The sequence below is a fragment of the Perna viridis genome, chromosome 13, assembly GCF_037379345.1.
Source record: "Perna viridis isolate PV_CMFRI_1.1 ecotype Kerala chromosome 13, ASM3737934v1, whole genome shotgun sequence".
Taxonomy (NCBI): Eukaryota; Metazoa; Mollusca; class Bivalvia; order Mytilida; family Mytilidae; genus Perna; species Perna viridis.
Window position 1 is genome coordinate 21811348 of NC_142457.1, and position 27168 is coordinate 21838515.

Here is a 27168-nt window from a genome sequence, read left to right on the forward strand (position 1 = left end):
CAGCTTGGTGACCGGACGCGAGTTTGGTGGAAGTGGTACACCAAGAGCCTCACACTTCAGAAGTGCAGATTCCCCTGGCCCATGATTAATCCTGTGTGCACTTGAATGAGTACGAGCAGAATAGTTCCTCGGGTGAGTAGATTCTTTTGGATCTGACTTGCGATAGCCTCGGTTTACGGCCTAACACTTTTGTGTCGTTGTCCCAAAGCGAGTCTTAACCAAGTTTGTCCGACCAAATCGAATGTTTATTATATTACGCACAAGTATCTCATCATCATCTGTCATGTACAAGCATTTTGCTTCCTCATCTGGCATAAAATCTTTGCCCCAGTGATCTTGCTCAGTACCTTTACATACATAGGAGTATGATTTGCACTTTTCTCCACAATGTCCTGTATAACATGCAATGATACTGTCTGCTGCATAGCTAAGTCTGTTCACAAGCTTGTTCATGTCTCCTGCACACTCCTTCAGAGCAAAGTTGAACTCTATTGTGCATCTGTTGCTTAAGTCAATAGCAAATCGTCTTTGGAGCATAGTACGGTCTGCCTTAGTTACAAACTGTAGCATCATTTCACTGAATTTGGCATTGTCACAGGCTCGCACTTGTGATTTGGCTAAGTGTCTGGTGTCGCGAAGGTTCTCAGGTATGAAATTTAAATTTTCTTCTTGTTTCCGGCTAAATCCTCTGAATGCATGGCTGTCCCCATCTGTTGTTAATTGTCCAATTATAAGTGGTTCTTCATCTTCATTTAGCATATCAGCCAGTATTTCACCATATCTCTCTTCATTGCCAATTGTAGCACTCCATTTCATGTTTGCTGAACAGTGACCAGGGTGGCCTGGACACTCTGGATCTCCTCCAAGTGATCTTAAATAGCTTGCTGTCTTACAAAGCTTGTTTGCATCATGAAGTCCAATAAGTTTCTTCTTTACTGTCACATTTTCTGCTAGTGAGCTTGTAGCCTGGGTAGCAGGCTGAAACGGTGTTGTTTTACGGTGACCGAACAAGGATTTGTTGTATTGTGTGTCAGTTTCAGCTGGTATAGGTGTGTTTTCTGGGAACCCATGTCTTAGAAGTGTCCTTTTTACAGTTTTTCTTTGTTCCTTCATGTTTTTTTTGTTCATTTTCACAAGTTCTTCTCCAGTGGTGTTTGCTTGTCTCTGCATGTTTGTACTAAATGGTGCGGGATGACTGATAGTGCTCATAATCTGGCACCATGCACTATTTGAAATGCTACTGTCTGCTAGTGCAATCTGCAGTCTGATATTTGGTGCACCTGCCTTTCTGCCTCTCTTGCCTGAGTCTACTTCTTCATAAAGAGGGACCATTTTAGTTTTGTATCCACACAATGTACATACCACACTTTCCATCCAGCACATGGTATGCTGTCGCTCTTTTGAGTAGTCAAACTGGAAATTGCCTGGACAGTCTGGAAATTGGTTTACATGTTCATGAAATGCTTCAGTGAACAGCTTACAAGTCTTATCTGCATGTAGAAATCTGTAAGTGTCCTTATTGCCTTGTATTTTAGGGTGCATGTACTTTTCAAATATGTTCTCCTCCCCAGGTTTTTCTCTAAGTACTGTGATTTTTGGTGGGTTTTCCATTTTTTTCACATTCTCTTCCAAAATAGGTAATGCTTGTGGGTTTAATGTTTCCTCTGCTCTAGTGTTTGCATCTGGTCTATGAAAAACAGTTTTTTGAGGCTCAGTTTCCCATTTTATGGTAGGCACTTGTCTTCTTTTATCATGTCCATGCTTGAAATAGCCACTTTTTGACTTGTGTACTTTTGGCATTTTTGCACTTTGAATGTGGATTTTTGGAATTCTGTGTATATATACTTTTCTAGAAATATTTGTATCATACTTGCTAAGTGCCAAGAGGTTGCATTATTTCAAAATTTGCATTAATGTGCCAACAGTGTCATTTTTACTGGTATGATTATGAGGCTGATGAGTGACCCGGAGCTCCAACATCTAAGCAGTTTAAGTGGCTATTCTAGCCTAGGTGTGAAGTTTCATAAAATCATTAACCATCACAGTTATTCAGCATTAATTGTTCTTTTAAATGTTCAGTAATATATTTGGCTCAAAGAAAACAAAAAGTTAACAGTACAACTTTTATTTTGAAAAAAGTCAAATATTCATACATGACAATAATAAAAAATCACATAAATTACATAATACAGAAAAGGTCAACAATTTTCATAAATTTCAAATATTTAGAACATCTATTACAACTTTATGACAAATTATCCCAAACATCTTAAAAATTGTGTTTGAAATTTAAAAATTAAAAAAACTAAAAATTTCACTATTTCCATTGAAATTTCTAATTTCGCAGAATAGGGTACATGTATAAATTTGTCCGCTACAACCATATTTCCCATGGAAATTAAAAAAAAAATTACAAGGTATTTCAAAACACATCACATTAACTGTTAAATTTTTTTAAAACTTTTTCGCAAACTTTGCCTTTAGTAATAGGTACCAGTATCGTATTGATATTCTTGAGCGGGTGTACGTCAAAACATGGAGGCTAATAAAATAGAGTTCCTTTTTTTTCTTATTTTTTTTTTAAAGAGCTGCATTTAATTTTGAACTTGAATTTTGGCCATATTTAAAGATGTATCCAAGTAGAAAAAATGTGTGATTTTTATTTACAGATTCAAAGACAGGAAAGAGGAAGGATATCCAGTTGATAGGGAGTACTGCAGCACAACAACAATACCAAAGTGAAAGTAGAAAACATGTGCTTTTGACTTCAAGGTTTGATGATTTTCCAATCTTCGTGGACTGGTCTAGGTTTTTTAAGTTAAAATCAAATTTGAACATTTCCTGAAACATGATATATGTATGAAAGTTTATTTGAATCAACTTTTCAATTTTTAAAAATTTTTTGAAACATGCACCGTTAGCATTGGAGCCAATGGAGAAATCTATACGATACTGAGACCTGCAGGCACGAGACTGCAATTAATTTTCAAGTGCATTTCAATATACACATTTGAGCAGATTAAAAAAATTCCACCGGCACAAACTGAATAAAACTTCTCTGGCCTAAAGATATGTACAAACAGGATTTTATATATAAATTGTAGAAAATTTTACCATCATTTTCTGAAATTAGTACATATAATTCGGAGATGGGGTAAACATGACAAATGAACTGAGTTAAAAGTCCTAAATTTTAACCTTCTTCCACTAAACCAAATCACAACTTTTAGTCAGAATTGATTAATGAAAAAAAATCCCATGTAATTTTAACCAATTTTCTACCAATTAGAGGCAAAACTTTAGCAAATAAGTTTCCAGTAAAAATATGAAAAAATGTGGAAGGTACCTACTACCAAAGTTGGAACTATATTCGTATACAACGAAAACCAAGGGGAATTAATTGTGTTCTCGTACCTATTAGATCAATAAATGTGCTCATCATGATTAGTTGAAAAAATATATAAGTTATAGCAAATTTAGTATCAGTGGTACATTGCATGTCCAATAATCGAAGGAAATAAGATCTGAAACAAATATAAAATGATGTAAGGTTCTAAGCTTATCAGGTACATAAACAGACAGTCAGCTGTATTTTTCCAGTTTTTCTACAAAAAATTTCGTTTTTGAAACCTTATAGTGTATGCGGAACTCTAAAATTAGGTGTTTTTGAGACATCACAAGGTATATACATGTAGTGACTTACATTAGATGCATGAATATCAATGGAATGAATATATTAGGTTTTTTCACATTATTTATATTATTTACTAGCAAATACAAAAGATTCAGACTAATAAAACACATATCTGTGATTTTATAGATCCTAAGACAAGGCTGTGAAAACCCCTGATTTTGCCATATTTCATTGACTGGGTTCATAAAAATTACACTAAATTGTCAGAAATTTGTGTGGATGAGTGGTAAAGAGGAAAGTGGCAGGGGGATATTACCAAGTGTGGATTGCTTACAGTTTTTTCCAAGTACATGTAAAGAAGTGGCATTTTCTTATTGAGATTGCTTAAAGTATTTCTAGTTATATCTCTCTCAGAATTATGTAATGTAAATGTATGTATTAAGTGTCAGTCTCTGTAAGAGTTAGGCAGTTGTTGAACCATGGTATGACAAAACCCAACCGTTTTCCAAGTGTAATTTGACTACATGGATTTGCTCTCAGATTTAAAGTTAAAAGTTAAGATTTTTCGTATCATTTTGGTAACTTGACTTATAATCACATTGAAATGCACATAAAAAGAAGATTACAAGGGCAGCGAATTCTGTCAAAAATTTCATTTCTATAACATTCTCTTGAAAATTTTTTTGAACAAATCCAGTGATGCAGAGATCAAATTATGGTATTTTCATATAGTGATAGTATCCAAGGGTGAAATTATATTGTCAGGTTGGTGGGGTTTTGACATCCATTTTGCCTGATTCTTACAAAAACTTACACTTATATATTAAGTTCAAAAAACAGATACAAACCATTAATTTAAATTCTACATGTAAATAATTTTAATTACATTGTAATGTACATTGTAGTTCTAAGGGAGACAATCCATTTTGCTTCCAAACCATGTCAATGCTGTCCATCAGTCATCATTAGTAGGAGTCTGTCGATAGGAACTAACAAAACTTTTAATCAAGATTTTATCACTTTGGGGACTTACATGTATGTTGTTGTTTCATTTTTTTTAAGTTTTGTTTTGTTTTTGTAGACTTCATTACAATAGTATAACAACATTTACCACTTGTTTTTTTGTAAGTAATTTTAGTGCAAAAGAAATTTAAGTTTTAAAGTCCATATGACAATAACTTAATTATAGGTCTATTTTGATGTATCAATTAAGTTTTCTTCCAATTCAAAATTACTGTGAAACATTTTAAATCAAGCCATTGCACATCATCAATAGTTAGACTGATTTTAAGAGAAGTGTTATTGCTCCTGAGTTTTCCAGTGTCCAGAAAAATACTTACAATTGTTGAAATCAAGAAAATCTGATATTTTTTTGTGTAATTTGTCTTTTAATTTTGTACAAACATAAAATGTAAAAAAAATACATGTATATATATATATATATATATATATATATATATATATATATATATATATATATATATATATATATATATATATCCTACGAAACTCATTGTGTTTGCCTGCAGGGGTAAGTTGTAATGTCCTCCCTTGCCAGGAATTTCGAGTGGTCATAGGGTAATTTTTAAGGATTGGTTGTTTTTAACTTTTCTGCATCCCCCAAAATAGCAGAAAATACAGACAGGGATTATAAGACAATGTTTCAAGGTAAGGCAAAACAAAAATGTGTGTTTACTGTAACCCGACATACATTGTACCCTATTTGCTTGCCTCCAACACTGAATTTTTTATCAGGAAATTTCAATTTCTGAAAATTTTGTCCTTGATCAGTAACCATTTCCTCAATTATTGTACAAAATGGAAATAAAAAAAATTGACCAACCGACTGACCCTATTTTTTCAGGATGCGACTGTAAACACATTTGTTTTGCCTTATCTCTTGGAAACGAGTGATTGATTTAACGATAGATGGTACTTCCATGAGCAAGCACATTGAATTGTTTGGTGTGAAGATAGGATCAAGTGTCAAGCCAGTTCTTAATTACTGCCAAGTACACCAAATTGATGTTTGCTTTTTGACCATTTGATATAGGCTTTCCCATTAGTGGCTAACTTTGCTCATTTCCAACACAATGGTATGACGCCACATTATCTCTGCGTTGCTTTCACTGTAGTTTCCAGAAAAGGGCTGTTTTACTGTGGTCTTGTTGATGTTTTCTTAAGATGTGTCCAATCCATCTGTATCATCTGATGATGATGTTCATGTCTTCCTGCTTGTATCTAGTAAAGAGGTCCTTGTTAGAGATCATATAAAAGCAGATTCATTTCAATTTAAATAGTATAACAAGATTTTGCACTAGAAAAGTATGAAACAGTCAATTCACTGCTTTCAATCAATCAATCAGTCGATCTCTCCCCCCATCGACACCATGAATAAAGGATCCACCAATTCAAATAACAGATAGATTAAAACAAATTTGCGGTCGTATCATTCCATTGTCAGTTCTGTCATTGTCGAGGTTGGTAGATATTTCTCGTCTGGACAGGAAGTATAAATGTATAGATCTTTATGAAAAATTGAAATCTGCATCAAGCTTCAATAGTGTGTAAAAATATGACCCAACCCTTCATGGTTTAACCCCTGCTTAGTATCAAGCTAAGCCCTGCGAGGCATTTCATTTGTTTGATATGAAATAAGGCTCTTATGGAAAAGGGGAGGGGGCTCGGACTTTATGGTGAGTTACAAACTTTTTTTGCCGAAGCGCGAAAATAATTAATTTTTCAGCCAGGGTTAAAATATTTATTTGGTTATAATCAAAATAGGGATGATGGAAATATTGAATTGTTTTTTTTTTATCGTATAACAGAGAAAAAAATTTTGGCTGAAATGTGGAATAATCTTATTTTTTAAAACAAACTAGGCCATACATCCCCCTAAGTACAAACCTGATCTGTGCCTAACAATTGGTTATAATACAATAAAACCAGGAAACATACCGGACTAAGAAGGCAAAATTAACAAAATAAATAAAAGCGGGGAGCAGTTCTAATCTCTTTAACCCACATGGACCAACCACTCAACTGGAGAATACCAGATAATCTGTTAAATGTAAAGTAGAAAAGAGACCATGATACAGACACAGAAACAAATAAAACACTATAAATAATAATAGAAAAACACACACCAACTAAAGATAAACTAGAAATACTTTCAGCAAGTTCATAAAGAGAATACACCCCATTTCAAATGCAGTTGAATGTGTAACCTGGAAGTTCAACTTTCTCCCTTTGCAGTCCCCAGACAGTAACTGTATTTTTTCATGCACATCTATATATGATGCCCTACCTTCCTATAAAGTTCCATCAAAATCAATTCAGCGGTGTAGGAGGAGATGCGCTTATGAGGTTATAACATTTCAACACTTAAGTTGGATTAACTCCCCTTGGAGTCTGCTGACAGTAACTATCTTATTTCATGCACATCTAAATATGTTGCAAAACCTTTGTATAAAGTTTCATCAAAATCCATTGAGATGTTAAGGGAGAAGTTGTGCTTACGATTTATAAACATGAAACATACTTGATTTGGTTTATCTCCCTTTGTAGTCTCCCTGACAGTAACCATATTTCTTCGTGTACATATGATGCCCAGCTTCCTATAAAGTAGGAAAATAAAAGTAAGTTGTAAGCTTGACTTTATGTCAAAAGAATATACCACACAATGTATCTGCTAGTCATTTATGGTTTTTCTTTCTTAAAGGACTGCCAAAAAACACATGTGATAAACAGATTAATGACCGTTTGAATATTGCCCATGTGATCAGTCCTTGAATGATATCATCCCCTTAACTCAGCAGATATCAATATCTCATGCTGATAAGAAAGACAATATTGAAATGTCAGAGTGATTGAGTAAGAACATTTTTTGTGGAGGATTCTGAATTTTAATCTCCTAATTATCCTAGCCCTCCATCAGCAAAATATGGTCAGTGCCTCATCTGGATATTGAGTTGGACTTGACTTTACCTTGGTTTCTAACAAGCAAGAAGCCCCCAATAACAATCCGATGGAAAAAAGAATTAATTTGAGAGAAGCTTAAAATGTGTGGTCTAAGGGAGATAATTAAAAAAAACAAACAAACAAACAAAAAAAAACTATTTGAAACAAAAGGCACAACACAAAACTTAGATATTTCATATACAGTGAAACCTGTCTAAAGCAGATACTTTTTTATAAAGATCTTTATATCAGTGTAAATGTAGATTTTGGAACCTTAGAAAACCAACAACCTATACAAGTCTTAGAGGAGCCAATTTAAATTTGAAGGATGTTGGTTTAGACAGGTTTCACATTATGTAATTCATACAAAATAACATACATAGATAAATAAATATAGTGACTTTCCTTAATTAGTTCAATCTGTGCTTTTAGTCGTTAGCCCAAAACCTGAGGCTAGTAAAAATTGATTCGTGTTGGTGAAAAGTCTGAGAATTTCAGTTGCATTCTTATAAAGATATACTGAAATTGACTATTCGGGCTAGTAGGTAAAATGTTGATGCCACAGACTGTAACAGTTAGTAAGTAGCACAGTTTTTTTTTAACGTGTATTGAAATGTCAATTGTTATATCAAAAAAGCATAAACCCTTCAGATTTGCCATTGGAAAGCATTTATCACTTCCGATTTACTTTAAAAAAGATACTTGAACATCATAAGTTTATCATGAGGGTCAGGGTGGTCTACATACATTCTGGAACATAAAGAAGTCAGGCTGGTTTGTAGACAGTGAGAGTCTAAATCCATTCAGGAAGATTAAGGCGAAAAAAATATTTGTGGCAGGTCCTCAGTTGCTGAATCCATGGATGATGATGAAATGCAGCCATCATCTCAAACAGCCCCATGCACATAGTACTGGAAGATGATATATACACAGTCAAGATGAACATGGAACAATTGAGATGAAAGCAGACTAAGATTTTGTCCAACACATTCTTCCACACCACTGGAGAGACAAATGTCCAGAAAATAGAACAAGAATAAAAACATTGTACTTGCATAAAATCTGTAACCAATGAACTAATGACTTTTATATTTAAAAAAGAACACCCAAACCTGTCTTAACAGACAGACATACTGACACCCAGATCACTTCATACACTTGACTTATTAACCAGAAGTATAAAAAACTACCTCCAATCTAACATGCTACAGACATACAGACAGACACGAGATCAATATATATACATTTGACTAATTTACCAGAGCTATACAAAATATCTCAAAAGCAAACAGACACACAGACAGATAGACTGATCAAAAAGGAATCACCATATACACTTGACTGATTAACCAGAGGTATAAAAAACTACCTCCAAACCTAACATGTTACAGACAGACAGACACGAGATCACTATATACATTTGACTAATTTACCAGAGGTATACAAAATATCTCAAAACCAGACAGACAGACACACAGACTGACATTGAATCACCATATACACTCGACTAATTAACCAAAGGTAAAACAAACACCTCCAAAACTATAGTGCAACAGACTGACAGACATGGAATCACCATATACACTTGACTAACCAACCTGATATATAAAAGCTACCTTCAAACCTAACGGGTGACAGACAGACAGACTGACATGATATCACAATATACATTTGACTTATTAACCAGAAACATTTTTTTTCATCAATTTACATTAATCATCAATCTGCTTCAAAAACAGGAAAAAGTGGTTTAAAACCTTGTCATTAATGACATTTTCAGGGGACATAACTCTAAGGAGTCAACAGATTATTCTAAAATTTGCATCAATAATAGATAATTCAGTCTACAATTTTTTTTTCTGAAATTTACACCACTGAAGGATCTGTTTATTGTGCATACAATTGGAATTGTCATGAGAGCTGTTAATTTTTTTTACAAAGAAAATAACAAAAAATCTAGAGGTTCTAAAGTTGACCTCTTGACCTTCTGTTTACTATTGTCACAAGAATCATTTAATCAATAGTGTGTATCTTAGTTTTCAATTGGGTTTTCATTTATAAAACAAATCTCTCATAGTTATTTTTTTACTCTTCAAGGGCAATAAAATTCAACAGATCTTTATGAAAGAGTATTCAAGGGAACCAAGATTCCAGCGGAAATCAAAAGAATGTAATCAAAGAATAAAGACCAGACATGGAAAACAGACAACCACAACAACAAGTAATCAAGGGAACCAAAGTTATAGCGGAAATTTAAAAGAATATAATCCCGGCACAAAGACTAGACATGGAAAACAGAAATATACAACAAAGAGTAACCAAGGGAACCAAGGTTATAGTGGAAATCAAAAGAAAGTTATCTAGGGACAAAGACCAAACACGGAAAACAGACAAACACAACAAAGTAGCCATAAAGTAACAAAAACAATACACACAAAGTAACAAAAGTAGATAAGCAACTCAGACTCCACTAAAAACTGGGAGCATGGACCAGGTGCACTGGTAGGGTAAGCTTCCTCTGCTTTTCTAGAAACACCCGCCGAGTCGCTCATACAAAGTCAAGTCCAGGATAGGCAAAAGAGGAAAGGAAAACTATGACACATTGAACAAATCAGTTTTCATGGTGCAGATGGATATTTTCAACAAAGGTCGGTCTCACCATGCTGACCAATCTTACCTAGTCAGACTTTAGCTAAACCTATTTGTTTACAAGTTATTTCCAAAAATCTTCAATCTTTAATTTGACCCCCTATAGTCTACTTTTAGTATCATTAGCCATAGTTTTTGGCAGATCGAAAATCCCCATACAACACTGATAAGGATATATTGTAAGATCTATTTGGGCTTTATGAAAGAGTATTCAAGGGAACCAAGATTCCAGCGGAAATCAAAAGAATGTAATCAAAGAATAATGACCAGACATGGAAAACAGACAAACACAACAACAAGTAATCAAGGGAACCAAAGTTATAGCGGAAATCAAAAGAATGTAATCCAGGCACAAAGACTAGACATGGAAAACAGAAATATACAGCAAAGAGTAACCAAGGGAACCAAGGTTATAGTGGAAATCAAAAGAAAGTCATCCAGGGACAAAGACCAAACATGGAAAACAGAAAAACACAACAAAGAACATAAAGTAACAAAAACAATACACACAAAGTAACAAAAGTAGATAAGCAACTCAGACTCCACTAAAAACTGGTAGCATGGAACAGGTGCACCGGTAGGGTAAGCTTCCTCTGCTTTTCTAGAAATACCCGCCGAGTTGCTCATACAAAGTCAAGTCCAGGATAGACAAAAGAGGAAAGGAAAACCATGACACTTTGAACAAATCAGTTTTCATGGTGCAGATGAATATTTTCGGCAAAGGTCAGTCTCATCATGCTGATCAATCTTACCTTGTCAGACTTTAGCTAAACCTATTTGTTTACAAGTTATTTCCAAAAATCGTCAATTTGACCCCCTATAGTCTTTTTTTTAATTTCATTGTCCATGGTTTTTGGCAGATCAAATATCCCCATACAATATTGACAAGGATATATTGTAAGGTATATTTGGGCAAAGTTTTGTTGCAATCCATCGTAACCTGGAGTGACAAATGTTCATTCTGTACCTGGTCTTAAATGTTAGAAATTAAAAGCTGATTAAAATACTTGCTTGTAACCTAATATTCAATAGATTTTGAAGATTTTTAAATTCGTTTTTCTTGAACAGGCGCCATTCTTCTTTGAATTGTTATTGGAAGAGAGATAAAGCTGGTCAAAATACCGCTAAAAGACTCAGTACAGTCCAAATAATGGGCGAGGTCTGAAAATGAGAGTGCAACAGTGACTTCACTCTAGTAGCTTTTGGTGTTGTCTCAGGGGTAAGTGAGCAATCCTAGGGCAACTATTTTGCTCGAATCACCCAGTAGTGTGAGCCCTGGATTGTTGGTCAGATCAAAACCTGTATTGTATAATCTGTCATTAATAATGATACTTAGATTTTGCCTCTCCAAGTCTGCCATGAATAGTGATACTTAGACTTTGCCTCTCCAAGTCTGCCATGAATAGTGATACTTAAGACTTTGCCTCTCCAAGTCTGCCGTGAATAGTGATACTTAGATTTTGCCTTTCTACCTCAGTTTTCTGTTTTACTTTTGCTGTATAACTGAAAATAAATGACATGTGCAAAAGAGTGGTTATACAAATCATAAATGCCCTTACACAATGTTAATCCAGATAATAAGCATTTGGCTTCTTTAAAAAATGACTAAATATAGTATGACTGCTGTTAATGTAAGGCTAATGTTGAATGATGATACATATCATGATATTTTTGTATTGCTCCAAAGGCTTATTATGTATATTGTATCATGAATTACCTTTCACTACTCAGCTCTAATAAGGTACTTAATGCTAACACCAAGCAGACCTTCTCCTCACCAACAGTAGCTTAGTATGATGGTGATGTCTCTTACAGACTATGTTTTGCTACTGTAAACAATCATCAACTAGCTTTTCAATGTTGGCTCTCAGTATGACAGTAAGCTACTACAGACAACCATCTTAACTGGTTTTTCAATGTTGGCTCTCGGCAAGCTACTGTAGACAACCATCTTAACTGGTTTTTCAATGTTGGCTCTCAGTAAGATACTGTAGACAACCATCTTAACTGGTTTTTCAATGTTGACTCTCGGCAAGCTACTGTAGACAACCATCCTAACTGGTTTTTTAATGATGGCTCTCAGCTATCTACTGCAGACAACCATCTTAACTGGTTTTTCAATGTTGGCTCTCAGTAAGCTACTGTAGACAACCATCTTAACTGGTTTTTTCAATGTTGGGTCTCAGTAAGCTCTTTAAAGTGTTGTCATCTGGAGTCTGTAATAGTATTAAGAAAACATTTAAGGAGGTAGACTTAGGATAAGGGACATAACTATTGAAATCAGTGATATGTATCATATTCAATTTCATCAAAGCCTATCGAGCTTTCATTTGAAACAGAACGAAATCAGTCCAAGTTACATACATGCTTACATGAGATTGATGTAAAATGCAGAATAGAAATGTTCCAATAATTTGCAAGAGTTGTGCCCCTTATTCTAGGTCTAGCTCCTTAAACAATATCAAAAAATATCCTGGAAACAACTGGAAAAAGTGGTAGACAACAGACTTCTGAGTAATCAGGCTTTTCTCCAGATAAACACTACTGCAAAAACTGCAGTTATCATTATATACCCCAGCTTGAATGGAAAATGGTATTGATCATATTATCTGTAAATAAAACATTCCACAGTACATGCATCAGTGTTCTGACTCTGGTAACTTCATTAACAATGGACATAATACAGAACTAGCCATGAAGACAAACATTTTGAAATTCTTAAAAGATTGTTGAGTTTATGAACCACTTATAGAAAGACATTCTATAAACCTAATGTCCTTTACTATTTTAATGAGACTAGCACAGACAGTACATGTGTTGTAAAGCTCATGGTTCTCCCTGATATAGGAATGCCTTAGTAACTCCATATTAACTCATTTTTGGGAGCAAAATATCAGCAATTGGTTTTTTTTCTTAAATTTTGAGTATTCTCTTAAGGTAGTAGACCTGGAGTATCCCCAATTTTTCCCATCATTCAACTTTCTTAAATTTTTTACATGATATTACACTAACTTCTGTGTATCATCTGCCAATATTTTAAGTGACTGTCTTTGTAAGAATCATGCAAAATCTGAAATATGCGATACACCCCAAAAAGGTTACATATTTTTATTTTCGTAATTAAGTTGTTTTATGGGTCTATTCTATGAAATGTGTAATTATTCATTCAAATCTGCCTGCTCTTAGGAGATAATCAACATTGAAAATCCAATAGATTCTACTGTATTTGAGTGTCATTTACAGAGTTATCTCCCTTAATTATGAAATCTACAGGGCATTCCTATAATTTTTATCTCTTAAGAACACGGTTATATGATAAACTGAACGTTAATGTCTGTTTACTATGGCAATTCAAACAAAATATCAAAAATAAAAATATGTATGCTTTTTACCTGTGAATCACATTTTGCATGATTCTTACCGCGAGTGCTACTTAAAGAATTAATATATCAGATTTAACAAGAAATTTTATTCTGTCTATTTTGGAGGAGATGCTAGGCTTTTAATTTACCAAAATTTTCAGTAATGTTAATATTTAATAAGGTTACCAAATATCACATTATGATGACTTATATATTGATGATAGAGTATTGTAAGGCCCAGCTTAATTTTAATGTAATACAAATATTCCTACTTCTGCATTAAGGAACAATCTTATATGCTAACATAGTTCAAAACTGTATAGATCTGTACATTTTATGCTTAACAAAGTAACAAAATGAAAACGGGAAGCTTGAAGTCTTATAAGACATTCTAATAAAGAATATATTTTTAACTCTAAAAAGGTTAAGTAGTTATAAAACTGGCAAAGGTATTGGTTAGCTGTACTGTATCATGTCATGACAGAGATTATTTTTCATATTTGAATTTGAATATTTTATCTAAAGGTATCTTGGTTCGCAATAGATTAAGAAGATATCATGTCAAATATTTCCCCACCTTATATAATAATAAAAATAAAATCCTCAATATACCCTCTTGAAACATTGAATCGATACTTCAAAAGAGCAGAGTCACTGAGGGCTTGCATCTTTTGAGTTTGTTATATAGGTTGAACCCTTTTTTGGAGTTATTTCCCTTTAACATCAGTATCACTTTGAAGCTTGCATATAAGGAGTCATTCAAACGTTCTAGTGACTAATATCCTTTCAATCAGGATTACCTCCCTAACCCCAGGTCTACATGCTGGTAATCTGATTCCCTGGTCAATATTATAAGCAACCCTAGGATTGCTAAAATATAGACTCAGGTCACCAGCGACAGATATGCACAATATATGAGTAAATTGCAGCTTATGAAATAAAGTAAAAACCAAGATGAAATTATCTAAATTAACTTATTTATTGTGCATTTGTACTGAAAGGTAATCTAAGTAATTTGATAGATAAAATAACGTCATATCTACTCAGTCAACCAAAAGACAGAAGACGTCACTGGTGACCAGGGGTTATACATGTATTTGAGAGAAACTTGTGGAATGAAAATATTACCTGGGCTGCCAGGTTATACATGCTGGGAGCGTTTGTTTGAACCCACAATACCAGCATTCGTTTAAATTGCATGATTAAAGAGTTCAAGTATGTTTGTACTTTGATTATTTCCTTGATTCAGCTGTTATTTTTATATTTTTTGCTTTTATCAATTTATATATTTTCATAAATTCTATTTTCTTTTTTTTCCTTTTGTCGTTATTTGTTAATATTATTATTTTTCATCGTTTTTCTATTGTGCGTTTAAATGCACAGTAAGCATTTGTTTATCCTCGTGTGTTAATGCACAACAGAAGCGTTCGTTTATCGTGTGTGTATTTAAGTATTGCGTGTGCAGGAAACCTAAACATCTTAAGGAGTGTACCTGTAAAGAGTAACATTCCACGTATCCATCTGCACCATGAAAACTGACTTGTTCAATGTGTCATTGTTATCCTTTCCTCTTTCGTCCAACCTCAACTTGACTTCTTATGAGCAGCTCAACAGGTGTTCCTAGAAAAACAAAAGATGCTTACTTACCAGTTCACCTGGTCCATGCTCCAAGTTTTCAGTGGAGTCTGAGTTGCTCATTTACTTTTGTTACTTTGAATGTGTTACTTTAATAACTTTATGTTCTTTGTTGTGTTTGTCTGTTTTCCATGTCTGGTCTTTGTCCCTGGATTACACTATTTTGATTTCCACTAGAATATGGGTTTCTTTGATAACTCATTCCTTATTATTGCTGTAGTGTGTGTTTTGACGAAATTGTTATTTGATATGTTTTTTTGCAACATACATTTACAAATGTAGGTAAATAAACATCATGCGACTCCATGTCATTACAGGTTACCTATAAAATGCGAAATTAAATCAAAACGAAACGAAACTAAACTAAATGAAATAAAACAAAACAAAATGAAATGAATTGAAACGAAATTGTAAAGTACGAAACGAAACGGCAGAAAAAAATCATTGAAGTCATCATCATTTTGTCACGTAAGGGTTGAAACGAGTTTTCTAGAATTTATATAAATAGTTTATATATACATGTATGTATCAGGGATTATCCTGGGATGGGCCCTTTCAGTTATACAGGAAAATGTCTTGAGAATTAAACTGGTCATTTATTTGGCTTGGCCCCTTGATAGGCACCAAAATAAACTGTTTATGTGTCAGTTATGAGAGTATCAAGAGATTTCTGGCCCATTAAAATTTTGCAAGGGCCCATCTTTCATTCAAATGCTCCACTGAAATCCTGAATATTTCATAGGCTCCTATATTAAATGAACCATTGGCCCATCTTGTGGGTCCATAATGGTCTAAAGCCAGGAAAACCCCTGATATATGCTTGTTGTCCTAGTTTAAAAAGGAGGCATCAAGGCTGAATTATTGTTGCATCGTCCTTTGATTTGACTTTAATCAGCCAACATCAAAATCTATAATCATAACAGAAGACATTTTATTATTTTTTTGAATAATTTTAGTCAATGCATGTGACTATACACAACTGAGGTTGATAAGTAGCCATGGACGAAGTTACAAAAAAGACATATGGATGGCTACTACATGAAATACTGCGATCATAAGCCATAAATACATTTTCATTCATTCAAAAAAAAAAAAAAACTTCATAACATATCTAATAATGACCTCAGGGAAATTATATTTGAAGTGTACATCTTACTATATTCGCTAGGTGTGAACTGTGAGGGGTTCCTGGTGTAAAAAACACAATTTCAAAATGTAATCAACTCCATTTCATCTAGGAAATCTAAAGGCCGTTAGCATAATATAAGACCACATACAAGGTAATATCTTAAAATGTCAACAGCTAGAAATTACTATTTCGGTATTAACACAGGTCGTTCTTTTGTAGCTTTAACGGTAAATTTATTCAATGCAGTTCATCGTGATCTTTATTTTTAATACATGGAATGACTTTGATTGGTCAGTTATTAACCAATGAAAAACATCACATCTTATCCAAATATTTTATATTCAATGTTCATAAGAAAGCTGTAACTTTATCTTATTCATAATTCTTTGTAAATGTACGTGTTTGGCTGTGTCCCAAGGTGCTACATTGTATTTACACTCTATATGAGAAACAGAAGAACAAGAAGTGTAGACTTTCCAAGTGAGGTTTTGTTATGAGTAGGAACTTTTCATATATAAACCAAGTGAAAATTCATATACTACATACATATGTGAAAAGTACGCAGAAGATTACACCTAGAATATGAAAAAAAGAAGAAGAAGCCATTCACTCTGCTATGAACATGAATAAGAGTAGCACATCCTTACATACATATATGTACATATACATAGATACGCTAATCTTGGTTAATCCTTTTGGAATATTTATTGCTGTATACATCTAGATTTATTTCAAGTACATATATGTGTATATGGTTACAATTCACATTATATTTTTTTCCTCCGTTCCGTTTCGTTTCGAATTTTACAGTTTCGTTTCGCAATTTGTAGATTTCGTTTCGTTTGGCATTTTATAGGTACCTTGTCATTACATATAAATAAAATTACCCTCAAAACGTCGTATCCCGCCGTCCCTCCACAGGGTATTCATAGTCTAGGGTATTCAGTGCTGAACGCTGCCCCATTGCCTCTTACATACAAATTCGTGGAAGAAGTCGGCTGACGCAGGGGAGTTCATGGTTGACGTAACATCGACATGTCAAGCTTTATAACTTCCGGTAGTGCAACTAGTCCCTTTTAATTTTCGGTACTTTAGATGCTTTAGATACTTTCTAAATTATTGTATGTTTATTGTTCTGCTCACATGCGGACGTCTTAAATTGAAAAATACATACATGTATATTCGTATTCATAATAAATTTTTGAGAAGGGGTGTATACTCATTTTCGTCAAATGTTTTTTTTATATGTCATATGTGAATTTATCAACGTACAAACCATTTCATCTGCAAAATACATGTAAATAAAAAAGCTAGAATACATGTAGTTGAGGACTGAGGAGAGGAGTAACTATATAGTTATATGAGTAATTAAGGGAACCAATATTCGAGCAGAAATCAAAAGAATACAATCCAAGGACAGAGATCAGATACAGAAAACAGACAAACACAACAAAGAACATAAAATAACCAAAGTAACACGTACAAAGAAACAAAAGCAAACAAGCAACTGGCGGACTCCACCAAAAACTGAGAGCAAGGAACAGGTGCACCGGTTGGGTAAGCATTCTAAAAATAGACTTAAACTTGGTTGAAGAATACGAAAGAATACAACCCAAGATTTACATAGGCACCTACAATGGCGGATCCAGAGTGGTTCTTGTAATTGAAACCACTAATTTTGTTGGAAAATTTGGCCTGTTAGTTTTGTGGTGGAGGGTGATCTAAATAAAGCAAATGATACATGCGCGTAGCTGAAGCCAAATTGAAGTGTAGGCAAAATTACGGCAGGGGGTCCGCGGAGATAAGTGTTTTAGAGCACCATTTATGCCTCTCCTGGATGTATTTTATCTATAAAAAAAAATCGGCAAAATTAAGTGCAAGCAAAAGCTTTTTTGCCTAACGGCAGCTACGCGCCTGTGATACTTGGAATCCCCGCTATACATTTCTGGATCAGATTTCTCTCAATTCCTGATTCCACCCTGCATTGTTATTTCATCTCGGAAAAGATAAATCAGAAACACAGATTACTATTTTGACTCAATTGTCGAGGTCTGGTGTGTGTTATACAATCAGCACACTATGTATAAAAGCAAAAAGGTATGACATTTTTCAACTTGGGGACTTATCACTTTTTACTTGGAAAGTGGGGGGGGGGGGGCTGGTCAAAATGCAGGGGGATAATTTTTTTTTCTGTATGTGAAAAAGGGGGGTTCAGTTTTTTTTATAAAAACAAAGAGGGGGATAATTTTTCTTTTGCACATGAATTTTAAGGTGGGACCCGGGGTCAACATTTTTAGTTAAGCAGAGAATTACACCAGTCAAATCATAACATATTTTACCACCATTAAATATTTTATTTCATTGTCACATACATGTACAGAAACGTATATATGTATTTTATATGTCACTTGTAAAAGTTCATTCATCAACATAACCATCAGGACCTAAAACCTTAATTAAATCAAATGAGTCCGACTCCTGACGATTCAATTTCCTTCCAAAGTATGAAGTTTTGGAATTGAAGACTTGATTTTTTTTTATTGTAAGAATTCTTTAACATTTCAACTGCTTCTGCTTAAAAAAATCAGAAGCAGATAGTTTTTTTAATAGCAGCCAATTCCTGTCTGGGTCGAATTGAATCTAGACCATTTGTTATTCTTCAACCTGGAGTCTATATTCAGAATTGAAATAAAAAATCTGAGGTCAACACTTGATATATGTTTCCTATGACAAGCTTTTCTCCTTCTGTTTCTTAACCTTTCTCTTGTTTTCCGTTTTCCTTCTGTTTATACGTATGTAAGGAATGTTAAAATCTTGGCATGTTTAATAGACGGGATCACATTTTTTAAAAATGTTTTAAGGGGGGGGGGGTAAAAAACTAGTGAAATACCAGGGGGGGGATCGATTAAAATTTTATATATTTGATTTCAAAATTACCAGTCTCCTCCCCCCAGGTAAATAATGATAAGTCCCTTATTCGCAGAAGAAGTTCGTCAACATTTAAATTCAATATACATGTAATTCAAACAAAAGAAACTTAATATTACGTTTTTTTTATACGCGAGGCAACCACAGCATATACACACTGATTAAAACAATGGACTGAACAAAAATAAACACGAATAGCAGAGGTAATTCTGTACAAGTTACATAGTTCGTTGAAATAGCAGAGGTAATTCTGCACTACATAGTTCGTTGAAATAGTTTGTCTACCTATATAGTTTTCAGGAAAAGAGTGTGAATAAAAACTCCACTGCATTCGTTCAATATATTTCGGAAACATATGGCAAGATTTCGGTGACTTAAAATTCCATTTGATTTCACAAAATTCAAATAAATAAATAACAAAGAGAAGTCGAACGTTATTATATTGACCATTTATAAATCAAGCATGATTCAATGCGAACAAATATTTGAGCAATTTTAAGAAACAGTTATTTGTACCACCAGGTTAAACCCGTTGCTTCCAAAACGGTGCTTATCGCAAATACGGTTGACAAACAGTTGAACATATCTAAGGGAAGTTAACAATACTGTTATTTTCGCTTAAATAGAAAAATATGAATTATTGGGCTGCATCATCTCTCAGTTGAAAGACAAATGTCTAACTTCTAATAGTTTGATATATGCTAGTACCTCCTTAAACATGAGTATGTTGTTCCTCAAGTGTGGTGGGCGATTCAAGTTGAAAACTCGAACCGGCAGATTTGTTTTTTGACCTGACAAAAATTTCTAAGCTCATGTCCGAATGTCCAGTTATGTCATCAAATATCGAGATGCTTGGGAGACAGAAAAAGAGGAATTCTAGAGTACCTAAAATACCTAAAATATACAGTCAAGCCTTTCTAAGTGACCCCATATATTCAGCAAGAACATGCCGTAGAGGACTATGCTGTACATGTACACATGTACAATGTACATTAAGCTGTATGTAAAGAACATAGCTGTTATTTGATCATGCACAACCTTTATATGTCACTTTAAACGGGTTCGACTGTACCATATAGATATACATGAACATGTGTACATGTTCAACTGTACTCAAGTTACTAGCATGTACCACTGTATTCAAGGTACATGTACTACTGTACTCAAGGTACAAGTACACTTAGTAGTTGGTGCATGTATGTACAAGTAATTTAAACATGTTAAAAGAAGAATTGAACATGACAGAAAGATATTCTACAGGTCATTATCTTTTCGTTGTTGTTATTGTTGCGTGTGTGTGTGTGTGTGTGTGTGTGTGTGTGTGTGTGGTTTGTACTAGAAGAAATGTGTTGAATTGTGAAATTGAATAAAATAAATACAAATGTACTAGACTTGCACACAAAATGCTTCCACTGAAAGGACTGGTATTTAATGGTTGCTTCACAAAAGGTGCTAGTTTTGTATATTTCTATGCGACAAATTGGTAAAATAAGGTATTTTATTCGTGCTTTTACAGAAATTCATGAATTGATATAGTTTGCCTTTCGATAAGACTGTTTTTCCCCATGAAAGTTTCCAAGCTGTCCTAAATTTATCCCAATCAACAATGAATAAGTTAAACTAATGTATACACGTGCATGTACATTTATTTAAATTTTGAAAGTTGCTAATTTTGGCGAATTCTGTCAAGTGAACATATTAACGTGTATCAAATTTTTGAAATTTTAAAGAATGATAAGTGTTAAATAGAATTAAAAGTCAATTATGCCTGTACTTTTTTGTTTGTTTGTTTGTTTTTTTTGTTTGTTTTTTGTTTTTTGTTTTTTTTATATTTGCTGTGAAAATAAGTACACCATGAAAATTAATACTGTCATACACTACAGTGAAAGAACTTTAATTCGTGGATTAGGGAAGAAACACAAGTTCTTGGATTCTTGAATTCGTGGTTTTGTGGTTTTCAGTATACATTTCAAAGGAAATCTTCTTTGGAACCAAATTTCATGGTTTTGCCTACCCATGAAAACCTCGAAAATTGGTACCTCACGAACAATAGTACTTTCACAGTATTTCATAACTGGTAGTTGAAAGATATGGAGTGTCTTTTCTCTCTGATTTATTGTTTATGTCTTATCTTTTACTTTACATCCACATCAATCATTATAACTGCAAATTCAAGATTTTGTACAGTTATTCCATATTTCCAATTAAAAAAAAAGTTCCAATAAAAAAAGCTAGATGAGGCACAAATAAATGTATTTATAATTAGTTTTGAAAAATACCAACAAAGCAAGCTCGTCCGCAACTTTAGGTGGTTCTTTCGCAATTAAATATGGTCAAAATTACCAGTCTAAGGGTTGATAGCAAACACTGGCCGACAACTGGATGCAAAATTGCTGTTTCCTGTGCATACATGTACATACAGACTTGCTTATATCACGTATATACATGTACATGCATAATTTGTTTTACAGAAATATTTTACATATAGTTGTTGTTTTATAAAAAATATTTTATGAAACTTTATGCAATTTGAACATTTGGGAGAAATTAACAATCCATCTAAAATGTAATTTGCTGTCAAATGTCTTTGAAACTACAGGAAAAAGTATCAACAGAAATTCCCCATTCCTTGGTAGGTTTCTATCATGTGAACAAATGACTATAATTCAACGGCCAACCTCCTTTTCTAGAACTGTAAAAAAATGGGCGATGAACTGTTTAATATGAAATAGGTTACTATCAAAAGGATCACAAATATGTTCATTTTCTATGTTTTGAGGTGTCGGTCGCGTTTAGGTCATAGAGTCAGGACGGGACGGCGGAAGGAGTATCAGCTCGTGTATACCAAAATTGATCTGAACTACATTCATACATTGTATCTACTGTATATTTTACTATAGTCTAAAGATGCATGTATTCCAACACTGTCAAAAATAATTGCAATGTATATGAGATTTTTTTACAATTAAGGTGCCCTGAATCATCACCTATATTTATAGCAACTAAACCAGAATCCAAGTCTACATACTCACATAAACTAAGGGACCAGTCTCTGCCACATAATCTGATTCTATTTAAGTTACTGTCATCCAAAATCCTTGTTTTATATCTAATTCCTTCACGGAAATTTGGGGGCAAATGTCTCCCTAGCAGTAAATGCTTCTACCCTCTCAAGGGAACTAGAAATATGACAAAAGTGGGTTCCCCTGGAGAAGCAGGGATATAATCTAAACAACAAGTAAAATGGATATCAAACAATTCTCCTGAACCTAAATGTTGACTAGGAAGAATAACTTAATCACTTGGCACATCATGTACAACCACACCTTAAACGACAGGGGAAATACATGTAACTATTATCTGACTGTATGTTTTACCAAGCTCATGCTAGCGAATAATAAGGAAGTGCGAGAAAACTCCAATACATAAAAACATAACAAACCCACAACGTACTAGTATGCTATTACATCTAATATATATATATATATATATCATTGGGTAATTTCATGATAAAATCTATGACATTATTGTGTTTATGCACGTACAATGTACTTCTGATGATTTTCAAATTGCTTTATGGAAACTTGGGTTCTAATATCTCTTAAGACCACAGCCATGGTAAAACAGTGGTAAACACATGAACAACATTCTGTGAGTGATTTATTTCTTTGTATAAATAAAAAATAGAAAATAAAACTTTAAATGTTTTTTCTAGACTTAACATGAGCTGGATCTAAAAGGACAAAATACCCAGCCTACTTATTATTATTATTTTAAATTTTACATTTTCGTAAATGAAAGTAATATGCATACTGATATAATTAATTACTTTTACCTTGTTTTTGGGGCCCCATTGGCTTTTGATGAGATATCTGAATTGATGTAATTAAAATATAACAACTACCTTAGCTCGCGATTTTAATGCAAAACATGTTTACTGTCTGGATTTATTTGTCCTGAAGAATCTGCAGTAAATATGTTTGAACTATATTGTGATAGTGATATCCTGGTATATATATGTATGTGTAGTTACGATAATTTGAGACAGTATGATATTTCATTGCAAAGAGCAACAGAGTGCGCATATACAAGGCGATCGGGTGCGATTGGACCCCCGTATAAAAAAAAGATACATGTATAAAAACGTTGATTTACATATTAGCCTGTAATTAAAGAGAAATCATACCAGATACCAAGTAAAATTGCTTCTCAGTGATCGATTCCCACCCCATTCAGAAAACCTGGCTACGGCTCGGATGTAAACAACACTGTTATGGTCACAATTAACCTATTGATTACATCTAAAAAGTTAAATCTTTACATTGTAAATTTTAGAATTTTGAATGATAAGGGCAGGGGTAGAAAACGTGTAAAGATACAAGGTTATCTGATTATTTAATACTATCGTCAAAGTTATTCCCCTTTGACTTCACATTTCAGTAGTAAAGACGATGTAATACCGTTATTCTCGGACTGACATTATTTACTAAAAGTCTCATTCCGAGCTGTGTTTGGCGATTCGATAAGTACACAGAAAAGTGACTAAAGCGGTCAACAGTTCATACGGTGGAAGGATAGATGTTAACAGTATTTATCTTGATCGTGGCGATGCTATAAAGACTAGGGTGTATTAAATAGTTTAGATGAAATGGTCTTGCGTGAAAGCAGGGGCGGATTCAGGCGGGGGCGTGGTGGGCGTGTGCCCCCTGACTTTGTAAAGCATTGGTTGTCAGCGGTAGATTTAGGCGGTTTGTAGTTGAAACTTTAATTTCTCGCTAATTTTACCACAAAAGATATCTACATTGCACCCGCTCTAGAGGAATATTTCAAAAATTTAACCTCAATAATTTTATTCACCCCCTCCCCCCATCTAAAATCCCGGAAAGTGATGCTCAACAAACAGAGGTTGATAGTATTATATTAAGTATAAGTGACAATTTTACTAACACAGCAAAAGAGGTGTTCAGTAAACGGAATAAACGTGATAAAGAAGAAGGTTAGGTAAAGGTGAATATTGAGATTCTAAGGATTTTTCATCATTTAGGCAATTCTGTCGGTGCTACACGTTTCTGTTTTGGCCTTAATCTCATTGAACTAGCTGGTGTAAACACTTATGTCCACAAAGAGGATAAAAATGTTTTATTTCGATTAATTTCAAATTATGAGACCAAAATTGGCCATAACCGAACCTAAAACATGTAAACTCAAAACCGTATTTAACCGAAAATGTTCGATGAATAAGAAGAAATTTCAAAAAAAGCAAGGAAACGGTACATTTTTTTTAAATACCTTAAATAGGCCCTAAAGAATATACGCATACGCTCGATAGAATAGGCGCTGTATGGTACAGGCAAGTAAAGAATATAAACGTACGCTCGATAGAATAGGCGCTGTATGATACAGGCAAGCAAAGAATATAAACGTACGCTCGATAGAATAGGCGCTGTATGATACAGGCAAGCAAAGAATATAAACGTACGCTCAATAAAGCTTTTACTGATCTTCAGCATAAAAGCTGCTCATGATTTATGAAATATTTCATTAAAAAGATAGCAAAGATTTATGGAAAATCTGAAATAGTCTTGATAGGAATAAAAAGAACCACGAACAAAACGATGTGTTTGTATAAGCAGTATACATGTATGAACATTTTAAACAGCTAAATGAAAGCCATTTAGACCAGATGATTTTGAACCAGATTTTGATTTCAATCATATCTTAAACGATGTTGAATTGTTTTTGAATATCTCAATAACGAAAGATAAAATTGAAAAAAAGTTGTCTCAAATTTAAGATATACAACATTCAATGTGATCTTATGTCCATTTACATTTGTATGTTAAACTTTTGAATATGATTTTTTGACACTGGTCATACACCAGGAAGTTGGTCTATTGGTATAATGAAAACAATTTTCAAAAAATGAAAGATCAAAGATAGATTCTGAAATATATAGACAAATTACGCTTAACTCTTGTTTCAGCAGAACTTCTGCTATTTTGAATTATAGACAGAATAATAATGCAGATCATGTTGATCTTTTACCTAAGGTTTCAGAAGAGATTTTACTACGATTGACAATAATTTTCCTCTATATGCATTAATAATTTACTTTTCTCTTGGAATAAAGCTGTTTTTTATGCACACTTGTAGATTTCCTCTTTCGTCTACCCAGGACTTGACTTTTTATATGCAACTCGGCGGGTGTTTTTAAAAAAAGCCGGGGACGCTTACCCTTACGGTGCACCGATCTATGCTCCCAGTTTTTGGAGTCCGTATGTTTTGTATGTATTATTTTAGTTACTTAATGTCCTTTGTTGTAAATGTCTGTTTATCATGTTTAGTCTTTGTCCCTGGACTGCTTTCTTTTGATTTCCGCTAGAACCTTGGTTCCCTTGATCACGCTTTAAAAATGCATTCGATACAGTATGGAGGTCAGGGTTATGACAAAAAAAATGCAGAAACATAACATAAAAGGAAAATTGTTTTAATGTTATTTATAACATGTATCAAAACTCAAAAGACATGCGTTAAAACAGTTAACACAGTCAGATTTTTTTTGCAAATGTGATATAGGGGTAAATCAGGGAGATAACCTATCACTTTTATGTTTTCGTAGTTTCTCTATGATCTGGAGAATTATTTAACCATAGAAAATTTAGAAACAATATGATTTATGTCAAGAGTAATTATTTATGTATGTAAATTTGTTTACCATTTTATATGCTGATGATATAGTCTTATCAGCTGAAACTGTAGAGTGTTTGCAATGAACCCTTGGAATCTTTTGAGCAATATTGTGACAAATGGAAACAAGAATCAAGGAGTTTCTTGTCACCATATTTTCCGAAATGATCGCTTTGATGGGTACACGATTCCGCTTGAAATGCTCCACAAATTGGATAACGGCTATCTTTTTTCGGTGCATTCCCCACGGTAGTCACCAGAGTACGGTATTTTTCATCTGAAAAGAAATCGCAACAAGTTTTCAAGCCCTTTCACATGGTGATTGGAGCTTCTTAATGAAAGGCCTTGATTTCCCCGATAGGAATTTCTCCTGCTAAATATAGCAAATTTAATAAATGTAATTGTATTTCTTTGACGAATTTCTCCTCAACATTATGTTAAATGTAAATTTTATCCCCACCCCCTCCCCCCCCCATTCAATTGTAGACCAAACTGTATGTCACTGAAACTTACAGATTTATGTTTTGCAAATTTATGTGGCTATGACACATCATAATTTTGCAAATCTGGCCTATTCTGAAACTTTTTTTTTAAAGATTTTTCATATGTTTTATAAATTGATCTCGGTCTCTTCTGGTCCTATGACTCGGAGTGATCACAATCGTTGTTGCTTTAGGAGGTTTTAACGAGGATTGCCTTTTCTAATTTTGACGCTATTTAGTTTAGTTTATTTAAATTTTTACCAGCATGTAACTTCTTCAGGGAAGGAATGTCTTCATTTTAAAAATGTTTATCCCTAGATATTTTCAACTTTTCTAGTTTTCCCTAGCAAGTTCATCATAAATAATTTTCAGTAAAGGGTTTCGTTTTCGGCAGTCCTGACTTCAGAACACGCAGGCCTCCCTCTTAACGAGTTTCTTATGCGTCAAAGTTTGATCTGCGGATTTTTCACTACTGACAGAGATTTTGCATTCCAGGATAAAGATTCAACGTGTTTGGGAACCCCTCTTCGCCGTTTTCGTCAATAATCAGCTCTGAATCTGACATTTAGTCAGAAAAAAATTGAAAACATGCTGGTGCAAATCGAAAACAATAGTAAATCTACCCCAAGTAACGGGGTGTTTGATGAAGTAACACTTAAATGTTCCTTGAGGAACATTTAGGTATTCATGTCACCTGTAGCG

General features: G+C 33.8%; 1 protein-coding gene and 1 long non-coding RNA gene across 8 annotated transcripts in view; one reads left to right on the forward strand and one right to left on the reverse strand.

The window, feature by feature from the left end:
- The window catches only part of LOC148599991 (uncharacterized), a 218527-nt gene that overhangs the window by 66571 nt on the left and 124788 nt on the right, over window positions 1-27168 (forward strand). For 4 of the 7 annotated variants that reach the window (XM_088559704.1, XM_088559705.1, XM_088559703.1 and 1 more), the window contains one exon: window positions 4-132. The gene's annotated coding sequence lies outside the window, so the exon portion shown is untranslated. Of the gene's footprint in view, window positions 1-3; window positions 133-2669; window positions 3528-27168 lie in introns of those variants that run through there. The other 3 variants (XR_015918253.1, XR_015918252.1, XM_088559706.1) reach the window with 2 other exon arrangements.
- LOC148599993 (uncharacterized) lies at window positions 3389-17472 on the reverse strand. Its single transcript, XR_015918255.1, has 6 exons — window positions 17257-17472; window positions 15098-15225; window positions 11961-12459; window positions 7176-11746; window positions 4521-5875; window positions 3389-3524 (listed from the first exon to the last, which is right to left on the reverse strand). It is a non-coding gene; the product is annotated as an uncharacterized LOC148599993 (long non-coding RNA).